At 48.9% G+C, this 19,449-nt stretch overlaps 1 protein-coding gene across 1 annotated transcript in view; it reads left to right on the plus strand.

Moving 5' to 3' along the window:
- The first annotated feature begins 10,262 nt into the window (after positions 1 to 10,262).
- The window catches only part of CDK18 (cyclin dependent kinase 18), a 117,956-nt gene continuing 108,769 nt past the window's right edge, over positions 10,263 to 19,449 (plus strand). Inside the window, exon 1 of the mRNA XM_045013953.1 lies at positions 10,263 to 10,587. The gene's annotated coding sequence lies outside the window, so the exon portion shown is untranslated. The remainder of the gene's footprint in view (positions 10,588 to 19,449) is intronic.

Below are 19,449 nucleotides of genomic sequence, written 5' to 3' on the forward strand. Positions count from 1 at the left end.
TCAGCAGCTGAACTCCAGTCCAAACACGATCCTAGCCTGTCCCCTGCCCTTGAAAGAAATAATCACACCAGATCTGAAACGCCATCTCGTGTAGCTTCACCGCCACACAGCAAGGAACTAACCAGGATTCACAATACACATGGGCCCAAGCCATGGACTTCAGATCCGGTTTCTCCCACCTCCTCTCCAGAGCTTCTGCCTGATGGGATATTGGGTTTTGATTTGGCTCATTGAAGAGAAGGGTGGTAGGCTTGAAATTTGAATCTGGAATCCAGATTCCACCTTCATTTGGGATGAGGTAGTGCTTGGACATAGGGATTCGTTTCAGGGCCATCTAGTAAAGAAATTGGGCCTGATTCTCTTCTCACAGACCCTGACATGTCTGGAGTCACACTGGAGTAAGTGAAGGAAGCACCTGACCAGGAGTCCTCTTTATAAAGCCGAGTGTCTGATAGCCCTCTGCCTTGCACCATTCAGCCCCACGGAGTTCCTCCTGATTTACACGGGGGTAGATGAGAGGAACTCCCAGAGGATAGCTGTGGCTTGGACTTCCCCGTGCATTCGCCTCAGGCTCTGTTACTCAGGGCTCAATATTATTATTTTTTGATATTTTCCTGCATGGTGTGTGTGTGTGGAGGGGGGCAGTGGGGGAATGAAAGTAAATCACACCCAGGAACACCAGCCCAATCTCCGGTGAAGCGCGGAGGGGAGGGATGCCCCCTACTGACTTTCCACCATTGCTGGCTGGAGAATAATTAGCTGAGGCAGCTGCTGGAACAAGTTGGATTAAAACGATCCTCACTGGATTTCATTTGTTTGGATTCACTTGCTCCTGGTCTCTCTCACTCCCCCCACCTCTATGCCCTCACTGCTGTAGTTTTGCACCCACCCACGATCCCCATGGGAAGAGGAAGGTGTGTGTGTGTGTGTGTGTGTGTGTGTGTGTGTGTGTGTGTGAGGTGGCATGTGGGTGTGTGGGTGAGAGAAAGAGGCCTTCTGCTAGGCCTTGCACTAGTTCGCACACACACCCAGCACTGGGTGAACCTGGATTAGACTCCTAGGGCCATTGATTTACAGCTCCTCTCTGAATCCTCACTGACTCCAGGGTAAGCCAATGCCGAATGTGGCCCACAAAAGCTGGTGTTGGCAAAGCCCTGCTAGGTCACCTTCTCTATCCCAGCAGACAGTGAATGATTATTTCACACTCGGGGAGGCCCAATGTTCTGGTTTAACAGGGCCATTCTGCTTCTGCAGGGATGCCCCAGAGACCTACAATAATGTAACAACACCCGGAGCTTGTGTCATTTCAGCAGTCCTGTGGTCGCCTCTCGTGGCCTGGTGGTCTCCCCACTCTGGCCATGCCTGAAACCCTGTCCTCCACCTGGCCACTGTCATGACTTCTATGACACGGCGGCTGTGCCTAAGACTTTACCACACAAAGGTTTTGCTAGGACCCTACCCTGGGGAGCACACAATCTGGAGAGTCCTGAGAGAGAGAGACCTGGAGAATCCGGGAGTGAGCCTCAAAATTTGGCTCCACTCCTGAATGTTCCCACCATTAAGGGAAATGCATCTGGGAGAGAAGTGGGGAGGGACTAAGAGCAGAGGCCCTTTAAGAGCTAATAAGGGTCCACAGTGTATCATGCCATCCCCACAGAGATATTTCTCAATGGAGATTTGCAAGAGGTTTCAATATCAACCCAAGCTTAGGGCTGATATTGGCTTAGGTCATTGTGGACAAGCTCAGGTTGGTCTTCAGCCAGTGGACAAAGGCACTTCCCCCAGGAGGGGTTGGAAGGAGGGAGGTGGTTGCTTGTGCCAGCAGTGATCTTAGGTGGTGGGGGAGAAGATCTGATGGGCGAGGAAGCAACCACGCTCCATTATTAGATCCTATCCCCCACTCCCTGCACACCTGTAAAAAGAATCCCAGCCTCAGTCCAGCTGGCATCTCATCTTTTGAAAATAAGGCCCACAGCTGCAGCTGCAGCAGCATTAGCGACGCTTTTGCCCACGGATGGATTAAATGGGTGAATGGAGAGAAGGATGCATTCATTAGGTTTTCCAGAGAGGATTATGGAGGTGGCTGCTGCTGCTGCTTCTCCCCAGCCCCTTGAGAGAGGAGGATTGCTGGGGAGGAGGCAGAGTGATGAAGTATGCTGGAGACTCCTTCCCTCATGAACAACTTTCTCCCTCTTTGGAGATGCCAAGGACCCTCTTATCCAGCTGTACCTTTACCTGTAGACACCACACATCAGTTCTCCCGATATAAGACTTTGCCATTCCCTCCCAAAGGAGCAGCTCTCCTTCTTTAAGGCATCCTCCCTCCAGGGGCACACAGCTCCCCCCCTTGGGGACATGAAGGTCCCCCCAGGAAGAACAGCTCCCTTTTGTTGAGAGCTCACTCCAGTATTTCTTATTCTGGTCCTACTTGAAACCCACTAACTGCAGGGCAGCTGGTCATGGAGATGAACCTACTTCTCCAGTAGGTTTTTTGAGTTAGCTCCATCCCTTTGGAGGTGAAGGACCCACTTCTTTTCTCCTGTCAGTTTTACATCTGTGAAACCCCACCGCCTGCAAAACAGCTTCTCCTGATTTGCAGCAGTGTCAGTGACAGCGGCACCAGGCCCACAGACTTGGTTGGCGTTACTCCTAACGTCCGCCAGTACCAGTAAGAGGAGAACCCCAGCTCCAAGAGAGCTCAGAGCTGTGAGCTCTTTGTGCTGTGTCTGGATCTGCTCTGCCTGTCTAATTGAGGTACTTCAAATGTGCCCATCTCCCTGGCATCAGAACCCAGAAGGAAATAACTGAGGTTGATGTAGGTTCATCTAAAGGCTGAGCTGGCTTCAACTTCATGTTATTCCCACCCTCCCAGCAAAACCGAGGATCGATGCCTGCTTAATTCTGCGTTGGGCAGCAAGTGAAATGTGCATTTGGAAACGAGACTTATCCCCGTCTGTGAGGAGATCATTGAGAATGGCGTGGAGACGCGCACGGATCCACCCAGACTCAGTGGCCAGCACGACGGCCATGGCTTGGCGCTTGCTGATCAGCGCGGTATTGCAGAGGGAACAATGGGAATCCAGGAAGAAACCTGCGCTTCCCAGCTAGACTTTCATTAACCGTGTCTGCGTAAGGCAGCCAGTTAGCTTTTCTTCAAGAGAGCAAATTCACAGCTCCTTGGGGACGGACAAAGAACGAGCCAGCTCCTGCTCCCAGAGAAGCAAGGGGAGCAGGAACAGGCCCCAAATTGCCACCGCTTTCTTCTCCCTGGAGAATTTGCAGATGCCCTGAGAATTCAGAAAGAAAGCACCCCCTGCCCGACCTGCCTTGCCACCTATTGAATGCACGGGCTGGACAATCCTCAGTCTATGGCCTTATGGGGGGTTATTTTTTTAAGACAGTACTTGCAGGTCTGGATTCAGGGGTTTCTCTCTCTCCCTCTCTCATTCCCTTTGTCTTTTTCTCCCCCTCTCTCCCTCCTTGTTGCCTCTGCTGTAGCTTCCAGTGGAGAAAAATAATTATTCTTCTCAAAGGGCTAACACAGTCCATGCACACACACACAGAGTCTCTTTAGCATTAGCACCCAAATCAATGCATAAACCACAGGAGACCTCTTAGCCTCTTCAGACCAGTCCAGCCATCGGAAGTCAATATTCAGGACCACTTTGGTGGAAATTTACATGCACATATGAAATAACCCCAGAAATGAAATGACAATGAAATCAAATTCCTATTTTAAAGGAGTTAATTCCCTTCCTTGTACAGAAGTCACCATGACCATTCTGATTAATAAATGCACCATATTCTTTCTTTGGTTTTTTTTGGTTTGTTATAAACTAGGGATTGCCTCATTGTAGGAAATCCAGAGACTCTCACACACAAGGGGTTTCTTTTTTTAGCACTAGTATTTGAACTATAAGTTTTCAGATAAAGAACAAGGATTTCTTAGGGGAATCTCTTGTGGAAATACTGGTCTCCACCTATCCCAGTAACAATTATTTTCTTAAAGGACATAAGGATGTCCAGCAAAACAGACTCACGAACAATTTTCAGCTCTTCAACCTTCAGTTCATACTCATCAGGAAAAATATACTTCTGAACTAACCAGGGAATTTATTTTTCCTCTTTGCCTACAACCAAGGATTAATACTGACTGAAACAGATAAAAGAACTTAAATCTATTTTAGTTGAACACACATATACATGAACATATGCATTAGCTATATTTTGCATATCGTACACAGTGTGTATTTATGTGCATATATATATATATATATATATAGTGTGTGTATATATACACACAAACATTCATGCACACATGATAGTTGACTACAACTGATGAAGAACTTATATTTTAGCTGATCACACATATATACCTGAACGTACATATTTCATATACAGTATATGATGTATAGCTAGATATACACACACATGCATATTCAAACACATTCACACAGATGTGCTTTTGATACTTGACTAAAACAGATAAATAATTTATATTTAATTTAGCTAATCACACACATGCATTGGCATAATAATTGCATGTAAACTTCATGCATAGTACACAGCACAGTGTACATGAATATGTGTTACACAGATACACATAGGTATATACACACTCAAATTTACACACACACGTTTTTCATTGATATCTGAATAAAACAAAGAGAACTTTTATTGAAGCAGATCATACATATATACACATGAACATAAGTATTTCAAGTACATACATAAACTGAATGAATGGTATGCAGTGTGACAGATATATATATATATATACACACACACACACACAATACTTAACAAAAACAGATAAAGAACTTAAATTTCTTTTAGCTGATCACATATAGATACACATATATATTACCTGTGCAATACATATTATGTAGGTATATGTATATATATATATATATATATATATACACACACTCCCATTCACCATCCCTCACACACACACTTCCATGATGAAAGACTTTTTAACAAAGAAAGGAAGAGAAAATGCTGTCTTACTTTTTCCTTCTTTTTTCCCCCTCTCCTCCCTGCAGCCTTAATTTCAGGACTTCAGTGGGAGTGGAATTCTTTGGTAGAGATTATGAAAAGCAACATAACAAACCACTGAGCACCGAACACAGACTTGCAGAGGGAATAGCTTTGCCAGCAAAGACGAGGAGGAACAAAAGCCCAGCAATAAGAGCGGTGCTGAATAGGTGTCTTCCTAATTGTAAGGGAATTGTATGGATGTGTGTGTGTGTGTGTGGTAGCAGGGGTGGGAGGGAGGCGGGTAGAAGGGGAGATATGAAGAGACCTCCCTCCCACACAGGCAGTGGAAGGGAGCCTGCAACCTGAATGTGAGGTTATTGAATAAATTATCCTATGTCTCTTGCTCTCTCCTCATTGGGCCAGGGAGCAGGGAACACTTCTGCATCAATGATGTTATGATGAGATCTTTGCATTCTCTGCACAGTCTCACACTGTTACCTTCTGCTAGGACAGCGCACAGATCTGTGCATTCTACCCAGTTAGAAAGCTCATTTAAGACCCTAAATCATTCCAAGGGAAAGAAGCAGAGAATTAATTTGCTTGCTCTCTTTCTCTGCCCCCTCCCCATAATCTTTCTCTCTTTGGTTTTTTTTTTCCTTTCCCTTTATATCAAGACAGATGAAAAAAGAGAATCTGGCCCAGGGGGAAAAATTTTTACAATGCTCTAAATTCTGCTTTCAACAGGCAGGGAAATTAAAAATAGCCAACATAGTTCTAAATCGGAGGCAGCGTTCTTTCTCTAATGAATGTAATTAGCAAAGTGAGGATGGAAGTGTGTATCCCCCGCTGTTTTCTGCCTCCCTCAGTGTTTTTCTGAATGCTAGTCTGCACAATTCAAATGTGATTGGGAAACATCATTTTTCCACTTCCAAGAATTGCTTGGGCATGAGCGTCTTATGGAAATGACTGTTCTCCTCTCCACACACATCCATGCACGCCCCCGCAAATCTTTCTTCCCTCAACCTTACCCGTGATTCTATCTCTGTAATGCTCATCACCAGGATATCCTGGCTCTAAGAAGGTATACTAGAGAAATGCTTGATGTTCAGGTTCTTCATTATGGATCCGAACTGGAACCCCTCTCAATCCCCACCTCAGGACTTGTGGGCTCAGATAGAATTAAATACACATCCTGGCTTTCAATTTGCAAATAAAAGGAAATAAAATACCTGCCCACTCTCACTCTCTCTCTCTCTCTCTCTCTCTGTCACACACACACACACACACACACATCCAGCCCTATGAAGTTTTGCACAAGCAAAGGCAAACCAGTTTGGGTTTGGTTTGGTTTTGCCATCACTATCAATTCTGCCTTCACTTTAGATATCATAAAGCCAGTACTGGATGGTGTGACTGTAATGATTGATTATTAAATATGCATTTATTCAGGGTTAAAACCTACAGCGTGGGCCACTTATTCACACCCCTGCTGCCCCACTGAATTCAGACCTGGGAGTAGGACTGCATTATCTGACATTATCCCAGATACAAAGACATGTCCACTTTTCCATTGTGGGCTTCTAAACGGGATTGTGAAGTCTTGCACTGGGCTGCTCAGACAGTGAGTTCTGTTAGCCTGCAGACAATCCCACAAAGGGAGCAGTGAAAACCTCATTTGCTTGGGACATTTGAAACTAGACTGGGGCTAATGCTAGACAGTGTAGAACTGCACTGGACTAGACAGGACCTAACTAGTCTTTTAGAGCTGGAGATTCTATGTGTTCAATTCAACCTTGACATAAATCCACAGGGATCAACAGGGTGACACCAAGGATTTTTGTTGATGCCTATTTTTGATGCCCAGGAAGTGATGAAAGGTCCCTGCTGTACACGCAGGGGATGACTACATTGTGTGATCACAGCTCATGTGGACACACCTGTGCTAATCTAGCTAGTACAACTAAAAAAAGCAGGGAAGATGTGGTGATGCAGTCTTCAAGGTGGGCTGCACAAGCTTGCCCCAAACCCTGGGTATGTACTTGTGATCCTACCCCACGTCAGGGTCTGTGCTACTGCATCTTCATTGCCATTGGTAGCTGTGCTGGCTCAATTAAAGCTAGCATGGGTGTGGCTACCTGGATTGCGACCACCCCTCTGATTTCAGTGTAGACAACCCCGAGTCCATAGGTGCTGGAACAGTTTGCACAGTGGGGGTGCTGAAAGCCATTGAACCAAATTGTAAACCCTGCATATGAGAGAAACCACTTCAAGCCAGGGGGTGCTACCGCACCTCCAGCACCCCTAGTCCCAGCACCTATGCCACAGTGTGGTGGCCAGTCCATACAAGACCACATGTAGCAGGAGGTGAGGTTAGGAAGATATAGCCTCGGAGAACTTAGGAAGTGGAGGAGTAGGACCTGCATGAAGCTAATGCAGAGGGAGTGAGAAAGCCAGTATATAGATTCAAGCAGGGGACCCTGCTGCCTGTCTGAATGCTGCCTAGCAAACCTGACAATTAAAGCCCAGCTCAGAGCCTTCAGCAGCAAGTGAAGATCAGACTGGATCTGACTCAAATCAGCTTCACTGCGTCCAAAGCAGGGAGGAGAAGAGGCCAAGGTGGCATGGAAGAGATGAGTGTATGAGATGCTGCGGAAAGGGAGAAATGCCAGAGAATCTATCGAGTCCACCAGGGACTTCGCTATTGCTAATTGATTTTATGTAGAAGATGCTCAGATACTATAGTAATGGGCTGAAGTATAAAACCTTTAGATAGATAGATAGATAGATAGATAGATAGATAGATAGATAGATAGATAGATAGATAGATAGATAGATAGATAGATAGGAGAGCTGTGTAACCCCAAACCAGTAGCAACATGATAGTTTTGTCATCTTCAGGCACCAGTTTAGCTTTGACATTGTCCTCGTTTTTTTTCTAAATTGCCTTGATGTCCTTAATTTGCATAATTCCCAACAATGCAGCTTGGCAGGATTTTTGCTCTGAGCTAATGAAGAGATGGCAAAAATAAACGTGTCGTATAAGATTTGCTTATATTTTTCCGTAAGTGAACTGCCACCAAGAAATGATTTGCTACAAGGGTCAAGCTTGTGGGAACAGTCAGACTGGTCTGCTAGACACAGGAGGTGTTTGCTTTGTCCATAGTGCACAAGATTGCCAGAGACAGACTGACGGATGCTGGCAGAGAGCATGAGTTGGAAATAATACCTTTAATACACACAGGGCTAGCTTGCGAATGCTTCCCTGCCGTTGGGGAGCAGTATCGCACAAGAGTAGCCCCATTGGCTTTAATAGGTGAAGAATGGGTCACCCAAGTGAGGAAGGGGGGTCACAATTTGGCCCAAGGCAGTTTGCAAATTGACAACCAACTAGAGAGTAATTGGTCACTCAGGGTTATATTCTGATCCCACTCACTCATGTTGTGTAGTACCTCAGCCCCATGAAGCTACTCCCAGAGTAAGAGTGGCCCAATCTTGCCTTTATTTAAAAGTTAACTCACAAAGGATCCCATCCTATGCTTCTTACTCACCTGTGACCAACTGCCCTTAAACAGGCAAACTCCCACTGAATCCGATAGTCTACCTGAAAAAGAACCTCTAAAATTCGCCTTCGAACAGCCACCAACTCAATGCCATTCAGAGACCAGACCCCCCCAGTGAGGGGCTACGGTTTGAATTTAAGGAATGATGTTCTAGCAATGCTCAGAAGAGCCGGAAAAATATCCTCGCAATTGATTGCACGCTTGTGAATTGTTGTTATGATATGCGAGATATTCTTCTGCAGCTTTTAAAGAGGTTCACTGCTGTGATTACAACACATTTGCGTCCAATAATAGCTATCGATGTTACCTGGAGTGTCCTATTTTTAGATTTATTTTCTTCCAAATTATGGGCCGCCTAGGACCTTCTGTCCTCTCATACTGCTCTCATTAACATCACTGGCAGCTCTCCACACACAGTGAGGGCAGGAGTTGGCTCCATTGATTAAATTAGCTCCTTTAGCCCAGGAAGAAACAATATTATTTTGCCATGAATGTCCAAATGGACACGAGTGCCTTTCTGCTTGCCTGTTGGAAGCTGGGGATTGTGCCACTGGAAAGCAATTTCCCCTAGATTTTGCAAGATTTTACCAATTATCTCCATATCATGAGGTCTTAATGATGTCAGGATGAGTAATACCCAGTGAATCAGGAATAACTGGTGTAAATTTTTAACAGCAAGGGTAATTAATCATTGGACCAACTTTCCAAGAGATATGCTCTACCTGGCCCACAAGTTATTGGGTTTGGTGCAGGAATTGCTAAGTGAAATCCTCTGGCCTGGGATGATCACAGGGATCCCTTTTGTCCTTAACGTCTATGAAAGTCAGCGTGAGAGGAGAATCACTCTTATGACATTTTGTTGATTTGATCGGATGTTCTTATTTTAACACTTTGGCCAATTCTTGTGATTTTATCTCAAGTTGTGTGATATTGGGTGCTTTTCTTCAAGCCCCCGCCCTTGCAGTCCTGTGATGATGGGAGAATCTCACATTAAAACAATTTAAAAAGTAAATATCCAGTCTTCATGGTTGTGGAGAAAAGCTTGAAAACAAGATGTCCTAAACGGTCCAAAGTGAAAAGAATCAAAAATGTATTTTCTTTTTTAAAATGGCGTGAATTTTAAGCCAGTCTCGCGATTTTATGGGACTGACATATGCTATTTGAACACTTCAGGTAGGCAACACTGAAAGCTTGAATTCAGTTATGTAGAACTGATCTGTACTGGGAAAGAAACCCACCATCTGCTAGTTACTATAACAGTCCTGTCCAGGGCCGGCTCCAGGGGTTTTGCCACCCCAAGCCACCAAAAAAAAAAAAGCCGCGATTGCAATCTGCGGCAATTCAGCCGGAGGTCCTTCGCTCCGAGCAGGAGCGAGGGACCCTCCGCCGAATTGCCGCCGAATACCTGGACGTGCCGCCCCTCTCTGGAGTGGCCGCCCCAAGCACCTGCTTGCTAAGCTGGTGCCTGGAGCCGGCCCTGGTCCTGTCCTATTGAAAGAACTCATCAGCTTCTAACACCTGGACTTGGTGGACACTGAATGAGCCCCAGGATAAGGTGCTGTGCTTGACTACAGTTAGGGTGACCAGATGTCCCGATTTTATAGGGACAGTCCTGATTTTTGGGTCTTTTTCTTATATAGGCTCCTATTACCCCCACCCCCTGTCCTGATCATTCACACTTGCTGTCTGCTCACCCTAACTACAGTGCAGACAGCTCCCTGATACTGTTATTCTGAGCAATGCTCCTTATTTACTTGGTGCCCCTTGTACATTAGCGAGGGGGGGTGTTTTGTAGCGTGTTAGGCTAGCAGATAGGACACATATTGGCTGCTGTTGTGTCTTTTCATCAGCAGGATCCCTGAGGTGCAGAAGAGGAGATGTCTGTCTATAAACCACAGGGGGAAAGGAAATGCTCAGTTCAACTCCTGATATTAGAGAACTTAAGAAATAATGTGTCGGGCAAGTGAAGCAGAGCAGGAGAAGGCGAGAGAGCGAATGAGACAAGGGAGTGAGATGGAACGAGAAGGAGAAAGGAGCCAGTTGGAAGGTGAGGTTGGTCTAGCTATGAGCAGGCACAGCTCCCATTGATTACTCACAGAGTTATGTCCCCTTTTAAGCAGGGCTGGCCTTGGTTCATGGTGAAGAAGGCAGTGAGATCCCCCACGCGCAGGGAGACCGGCAGGCCTCCACCCATTGCCTTCACTAGGGCTGGGCATGGGAGTGAGGGCATCTGGACAGGGCACATGCAGAAGACTAAGGAATAAAGCAGTGTGAGCTGAGCCCATTTGCCAGTTTGCAGACCAGGCACAATGGTGAGAGGCACTATAGAAAACACGGACCTGGATGAGACACTCAGGGGTAGAGAGGGCAAGAAGAAGAAGAAGGGAGAAAGAAAGGAACAGAGGGAGGAATAGAGACAGGCAGAGTGGAGGAGACCAGATGAGCAACGAGGGCGAGACAGGGAGAGCAATAGAGTATATCTCCAGCACCCGATTTATGATTTTCCTCCCTCCCCGAAGCTGAGCAGCGTGAGGCCGGGATCATCTGTCTTCATTACATCATCCAAATAGGCTCTGTCAGTTTACACTGTAAAACTAATCAATATCCCCCTGCAGACCTTGCAGACTGCTGGCCCCCTGTCATGCTTTAGTAGGCAGCTTCTATCTCTGGTGGTGCAGGTTGGAGAGCGAGGTGGAGGGCTTCTGAGGGGCTCTGAACCCACAGATAGACTTACACTCATCTCTTAGTGTGTCTCTCTCACACACAGAGCCCTCACTTTTTCCTTTCCAGCAAGAAGCTCTGTGATTTAGGGGTAGACAGAGCTGGGAAAACTATTGCAAGGCATTGTCTGCAAATGTTCATTTAAGTTTTTTTAAATGGATTTGCTTTTTCACACCTTTTTTTTCTTTCTTGCTTGCTTTCCCCATAGACATTATCTATCTATCTATCTATCTATCTACTTTACAGGCCCCTTCACCATCATATCCAAGCACCTTGGTGTTTGCTTTCCACAAACGTCCAAAGCAAACTGCTTGCACAAGTTTATCCAGTCAGGAAGCAGAAAGCCATCCTGAATGGCTTATCTGACTGGTTGCAACTGCACAGCACAGTTCAGAATTCTAATATTCTCCCATAGAACCGTCAGGTAAACACAATCCAGTAGGATAGTCATTGAATAAATGCAAACCACAAACACACTTGGGAAAATCATGATCGGCCTGCGGACATTCTACCCGAGGAGAATGAAGCGCTGGGCTAGATTATCAGAAGAGTTCAGCTTCCGTTTAGGCACCTCCACTAAGTTCTGGCTGGAATGCCAAAAACGCTCCGTAGCCAGTAGCTGCCATTGTCCTGCAAAAGGGAGTTGCTAGATGCAGAGCTCCTTTTTAAAAATCTGGGCCCATATTCACAGAATAAATTGTGAGCTGCTCATTATTTGTTCAGCTCTAGCGACAGACACACTCCGACATTAACCCAGCCTGGAATTATTCTTCCATGGTGCAAATTTCAGCTCATCACAATCCCTGGCTGTGCACTGGAAATTCTCTTTGTCTCCTGTGTGTCTCTGCATGCTCAATCCTCACAGATAGGGACAGGGAGTTAATAAACCTGAGCCATAAAGGTCAAGATTCAATCATCCGGTGCTGCTGGATGTGAAGCAAAGACACTGAGGCTTTCAGTTGCTTGGCAGGCCTGGGCTTGGCTGAAAAATGATGGAGAGGCAGTGTGGGGAACTGCCACAGGAGTTTGCAGGGGTGTGTGGTGCAAAGGGGTTAACCCCTTCAATGCTCCCTGAAAAGGCTTTTGACCTGGTGGGAGGTTTACAAAGGGATACCCCTCAAAATGAATGGAGCGGCTGGATACTGCTTTCTATCACAGGAGTGTTAGGGGGGCTTAACTCGTTCTAGTTTGTAGAGGGCTTTTAAGATTTAGGGCCTGTTGAAATCAGTGGGAATCTTTCCACTGACTTCAATAGGCTTTGGATCACATCCTGAGTGTGCTAGAGAAGTGCAAGAAGCCAAACGTTACACCAGTGTAAATCCAGAGTAACTCCACAGAAATCAATGGCATGACACAGTTACACCGGTGTAACGGGAGGATTTGATCCTAAGTATTAGTACGATTAGCTTCTCCTTTTTGTTTAATAACCAGGCAGTCTGGAAGAATGCCCCAGGCCATTCTGCTGCACTCGCTGGGATGGGGGACCAGCTTGATGACCTCATTAGGTCGTTTCCATCTGGAACTTTCATGGTTATCCCCAGGATAAATGACTCCTCAGCTTGGGCAGATGTTTGAGAGACATTGAGCCGGGTTCCTTTGCCTGGCTCCTTGTGCGATCCTTTGCAAAGGGGGTGTGAAATGACCCCAAGTCGAAGTGCCCACGCTTTGCAGAGGCGTACATGAACACACGAGGTAGATGTGCTCCGGCTCAGCCAGGAGGTATGGGCTGGATGCAGAGATCACTGGCTGAGGCTGTCTGCCCTGGGTTTTGCAGGTAGCAGATCAGGTGTTCCGAATGGTCCCATCTGTTCTTCCAAACTATGCACCTATGGAAGGCACTATACGGCAGAGAACCAGGCCACTGGGGTTTATCCTTCGATCCTTCAACCCCCTTAATGTTTCCGACCCCAGCTCTGGACACACAGTGCGTATCCTCCAAGCTTTGCCTAAGAGCAGGACCAGGCATTCAGCCCCGTTCTGCCCTCACCCCTTTGCCACTGAAAGCAAGCTAGACTTTCACTCCCGCGTCCACAGCCCCGTGGGCTTTACCAGGCTGCCCGGCGTCCATTGCCCACAGAGGGTTGGTGCAGAGGACTCTCCCAGCTCAAGGGGATTTGGAATGGCCACGGCACCTATGGTGTGGAGGGCAAAGGCTTGCTCCTCGCTCACCATGCCCCTCGCCTTGGCTGGGTTGAGCTCTGCTGCCAGCACCTGGCTAGTTCCTTCCTAGTCCCCTTGCTGTGGAGATGGGGGTGCACTCCTGCCGGGTGGCAAGCGTCCTCCATCCCACCAAGCAGCTGGCAGCTCCCCCAGAGTCTCAACCCCTTTCAGATTCAGGTCCTTGTATTTGTCACCACAACCGCTTCTCTTCCCAGCGCCCTGGATCTCATGGTGCCTGCCTAGAGATCCCACTAATACACAGTGCAAGGTGAACACCCTAAATCCCCCTCGCTCAAGCCCTGTGGGTTAGCCCTGATTCCAGCCACTGACATAGCTGCACCAGTGCAGAGATGCAAAGTCACCATGTGCCCTGTTGGGGAACCATCACTGCTTGGAACCCAGGTGATTCGCACAGGCGCACACTGTGGCTTACAGCAGCTTAGCCTGTCTACATCTGGGCTTTGCACCGGTACCTGGCCGCTGATGGCTGGAATCCAGGACTTCTGCCTAATTCCTTGTTTCTCACCATGCTGCTGCTATGCTCCATTTGAATAATCACACACCAGTGTTCTCTCTGACAAGGAATCTGTGTGCTCAGAACCATTAGACTTGATAGAAAGTGACAACTGGTAGCAAATTGTATTGGCAGCCTCTCATTGAATGTAATTACTCAACAGCAATCCTCCTGAATCAATTCATACCAGCGTAGATCAACTTTAATTCTGTGCTCCCCAGGGCCCCGAGAAGTGACTGCGGTTTTGTTGTTCTTCGCTTACTTGGCTCTTCAAGGCCTTTTGTTTACAGCTGTTGAGCTCGGGCAGCGTGACCAAGCTGATTTCAGGTGTGAAGAATCCAAGCAAAGAGAAAGTGGCCAAGGGAACAAGTCTTATTTTCACTAGCAAATAAGAAGCTTTGGGGGTGGGGGGGAGTGGGGTGTTTGAATACAGCGTTAGTTAAAATCAGCAATGCGGCCCATGTTCTAGCTATCATATTGGTTGTTAATGACAGGGGAGTCTGGAGGTGTTGTCTGAGATCAGGGCTTGGTTGCGCTAGGTGCTGTACATGCACACAGGAGACAGTCCCACCCCAAGGAGTTCACTAGTGGGGAGTTCACAAAGGATGATTATCCCCAGGTTACAGATCGGGAGCTGGCACGTGGAGAGAAGTGACTCACACAAAGGTCACAGGGGGACCCCGGGGCAGAGCAGGGAATGAGACACAGCTCCCCCCACCCCAGCCCAACTTCAGTGCCTTACCCGCAAGACCCACCCCCTGGTTTTCATTTATATATTTCATCCCCACGGCCCCCTATGCCCAATACCACTGGCCCAAGCTCATCTGCAAGCTCCCAAAACAGCCCAGATTTAAGTCCCTCTTACACACCCACTTCTGCGACTTATCTTAGCACCCAGAAGCCTCACCCAAGCCCAGGGGCCCAGGAGCTAGGGGCTGTCCACACCCAAAGACATGCCTGCTGCCCTTGGGAGATTATACGCTAAATGGCTGTGGCAGACAAAGGCACGGGAGGAGAAACAGACGTGAGTAGGTGACTTGAGCAAGGTCATTCATCAGGTCAGTGGCAGAGCCCAGATCTCCTGACTCCTTGCCCTATGCTCTACCCCACAGACGCTGAACTGATCTGACCACTATATGAATTGCCCATTGCCTCTCTTCCTCCAAGCTTTGTCTCGTTGTCCGTCTGTCCTTAGCTCCATAGCTGATACAGAGCATGGGCCAGGGGGCTACTCTCTTTCTATCGCCATGAACAGCTTTTGTTTTGCAACGAAAGCTTCCCCTATATTCCATAGGGCCTTTCTCGTCTGTGCAGCTGCCCATGTTTCCGGAGGGATCGGACAGAGAAACTCTGAGTTGATGTGCTCACCTCTTCCTTCTCCAATCCCAAAACAGGACAGGGGCCAGGTGCTCAGCTGGTGTAAAGCAGCCTAGTGCCACCAAAGTCAATAGGACTACTCCGAATTTGGCCTGGAATGTTTAGGAGGCACAGAGTGTGAGACTCCCCCCGCCCCCAACCCATAAGCCTGGCTTCCTATTGTCTGCAAAAGTCTCTCCCAAGACAAAACCCATCCATCTTACTCCCAGCCGCGCTGCTAAAAATAAGCCAATGAAGTAGCAATCACCTCTGAGCAGTGGCAGCTCCGTTAAAGTGCCAGGCATCTGTGTCCAGGCTCCTCGGTGTGTACAGGCCAGGAACCTGATAAGCTCGCACCTGTCAAGGGCAGCTCAGCCATTCCATCATCCTTCTTAATTGAAGCTGCGGGCTGCAGCTTATCAGCTGCTGGCTCTTCCGAGATACGGCCTGGTGTTCCTGGGCAGCCTGGCTGTCCTTCCAGAGAGCTGCTCTACCTGACTGAACTGAAGCATCCCACCTGCTCCCAGCTCTCAGCAGCACAGACACAAGGGAGATGCCAGCTCTCTAACCACCCCCAGCCTCATCCCCCGGCCCGGGCCCTGGGGTGCTGAGCGTCTGGCAGGGAGGAGGTAAACTTTCCTAGGATAACCTATTCACTGGATTATTAATTAATAATGACCAGTTACTAAACGCAGGATACTGTGGGCATTTTTAATGATCAGTATGAGTTACTGGTTATTCCTTCATAATTGCTGGTTGTTATTTTCCATTTGTACTATGGTAGTACCTAGAAGCCCTGGCTCCATTGCACTAGGCCCTACACAAACGTATAACACAGAGACAGCCCCAGGAAGCTGCCAGTTTTAAGCAGAGCTGGGATTAAAACCCAGTTCTCTTAGCTCCCGATCCATGGGACTAAACTGCCTCCCATAAAAACAAACAGAGTTAGTGACCAAGGCCGGGTGAGAAGTTTATAGAAGATCAAAGGTACCAGTAGCCAGGTGTCCAGGGAAATGAGACTCCCTGGAATGTTCTAACACCTAAGAAGCAGAATCTGCTTAGAGAATTCTTGGCTCCCTCCTTGTTTTGTCCAGCGATATCTTCCCTACTCTGCCCCATCCTACATGTCTGCACCTGGCATTGCCGGGACGGGAGGGGCGATGTGAAGAACTAACCAGGGAGCAGTGGGATCCTAGGAGGGACAGAGTCCTGCTGGGGAGCCATTCAGAAGAGGAGCAATGAAGGCTCTTATTCCTATGTACCAGCTTACTGAACATATTTAGTGTCAGTGTTTGTGTGTGTCTCAGCACCTGAGTGCATACCTGGGTCCCTCACAACACCCCAGGAGGGGGATAATTGTTATTCCAACCCATTATATAGCAGGACCAACTGAGGTACAGCGTAGTTAAGTGACTTGTCCAAGGTCACGGGGCAAATCAGGGGCAGAACTGGGAACGGAGCCCAGGAATCTTGACTCTGAGTCCTCTGCTCTTATGACTAGATAAAATCCTTCCTACAGCCTGGGCTAGAACCCAGGCATCCTGAATGACTGTCCTCTGCTCTAGCTACTAGAGGATAGTGCCTCCAGAGAACGACTCAGTTAGTTGTCCCTCTCTGTGCAGATGTGTGCTGGGAGGTGGATCCATTCTGATTTGATGTGTTGGATATTTGCGTCAGTTTCCGTTACAAACACCCATTCGTCATGTAGATCTCCAGGCATTTTTTTAAAGGGGGAGATTAATTTAGGGGAGTTCTCAAATCCAATTTCTTCTGGCAACGGCTCTATTAGGCCATGCGCAGTGGAGATACAGACCCCTGTCCTCCTGCTGCGACTGACGGAATTTGATTCTGTGCTGCCAAATTTGCAGGGCTGCAAACACATTCTCACTCTTGATTAATGTGAGTAATTTCTGCTCGAAAGAGGGTTGAAATGAGCAGCTAAGGGGAAGTGAGCAGTGAGGGTTCCCCTCCCTCCCCATCCCTCTCCGCTGTTTGCATTTTACCATCCCTGGCATGGACTAACAGATAAACAAAAATGCTGGACCAGTTTCAAGAGTAGCAGAAGGCATAGGAGGCAGGGGGCATCTCCGAGGATGCTCAGATGCTGTTGTGCTCTTGTTTGGTTTATAAAAGGGAAGAGATATGGTATATTTATCCATCAGCCTCTGCCTGATGCCTCCCCGCGCCCGAAATTAGCCACTGGACCCATGGATCAAGCCCAGGCATATCATATTTAATCAGTAGCTATCTAGAAATTCCCTACACTCCATGATCCCTCTAACCTTCACAGAAATGGCAGGGAGAGCACTCAGCACATGCCCCTGCTCCCTAAGATAAAGGAGAATCTTCTGCAGCTCTGTAGGGGCTGTGACACACAGGTGAGCAGCCTGTCCAGTGGCAGGCAGGGGTGCATGAGTACCCCAGCTGGCACGTTGTACTGGTTTTCATGTCTGTGGCTCCTTCCAGCATTTTACAAACAATGAACTGAGGCACACAGTGCCTGGGAAGCAGCGAACTGTTGATGGATGGATGGAGATGCTCGGCCACAGAGGTGAAATGACTTGTTCCACATCATGGAACATGCCAATGGGCAGCGCCAGGAACGGAATCCAAGAGTCCTGACTCCAGGGCACTACTACCAGTAACTCACTCTTCTATTCCACTTTTGAGCCCCAAATCGCCAAGTACCTGACAAAGGAAGTCAGCATCATTATCCCCACTTCACAGAGGGGGAAACTGAGGCCTGGAGAGGCGAAGTGAGTTGCAAAGTGGCACAATAGATTAATGTCAGAGGTAGGGCCAGAGTCCCAACCCCATGTGCTATCTTCTGGGTCCCCTGACCTCTCGTTAGCTTAGCCTTAGCTCAGGACAACACTGAGAAGGGCTTCCCGCTGCTGCCCAAGAAGAGCTGCCTTAAACTTTTCGCGTTGTGCCCAGACTCCACTCAGACAGCTCCCCGCTGACACCAAGGAAGATTATGGAGCAAAGTGAGATTGGGCCTCTGCGATCCAATTCACGCAGCAGCCAGGGCCCCCTGATGAGGACGTTGCAATAGACCCCCCCAATTTGGCCCCCCACTATGTAGAACAGGGATGGGCAAACTATGGCCCGCGGGCCGGATCCGGCCCTTCAGGGCTTTGGATCCGGCCCGCGGGATTACCCTGGTGGTGCTGCGGGCCCGGCGCTGCTCTCAGAAGCAGCCCCCGGGCCGGGAGGCAAAGGGCTCCATGTGCACACGCAGACCCCTCTGCCCCCCACCCCCCACCCAGGGGCCGCAGCACTTCCTGGAGTGGCGTGGGGACAGGGCAGGCATGCAGGGAGCCTGCCCTGGCCCTGGTGTGCGCCACTGCCACCCCGGAGCCACTTTAGGTAAGCGGCACCGGGCTGGAGCTCAAACCCCTCCTGCCCCCCGCCCCCCAACTTCCTGCCCTAAGGCCTCTGCCTGTACCTCGCACCCCTCCTGCACCCAACTCCCTGCCCTGAGCCCCTTTCTGCACTCCTGTGCATTCCAACCCCCTGTCCTGAGCTCCCTGCTGCACCCTGCACCCCGTGCACCCCAACTCCCTGCCCTGAGCCCCATCCTGCACTCCGCACCCCTCCTGTACCCCAACCCCCTTCCCTGAGCCCCCTCTTACACTCTACACCCCTTCTCTGCCCCAATCCCTTGTCCTGAGCCCCTTCCTCCACATCCCGCACTCCACCCCCCCCCGTCCCGGCCCTGCATACAATTTCCTCACCCAGATGTGGCCCTCGCCCCAAAAAGTTTGCCCACCCCTGATGTAGAAGCTACAGTAGAGGTGTGGCTGCTATACAGCAGGGTGCACTACCACCTGCTGCCACGCGGGGGGGACCTGCTGGGGCTTGGGCGTCTCCCGCGGCTGCAATGCCGCTGCGTGCCACAGGAGGGCGGTTCAGCCCCAGCCGGGGGCCCTGCCGCACGTGGGCTGCGGAACCGGCCGCTGAGGAGCCGGCTTCGAGCCGGGGCCAGAGGCGGGGTGAGGGGCGTCCGCAGCTGCTTCTCCAGGCCCAGCAGCAGGTGTGTGGGCTGGGGGAGGGGTTTTAGTGAGCCGGCACTGGAGGGTCTGGGGGGTGAGGACACGTCCCCAGCTCCCCCAAGGAGTCCCCGTGGGACCGTGTGTAGGTGGCCTCAGTTTCCCC

This window comes from Mauremys mutica, chromosome 4 (genome assembly GCF_020497125.1).
Source record: "Mauremys mutica isolate MM-2020 ecotype Southern chromosome 4, ASM2049712v1, whole genome shotgun sequence".
Taxonomy (NCBI): domain Eukaryota; kingdom Metazoa; phylum Chordata; order Testudines; family Geoemydidae; genus Mauremys; species Mauremys mutica.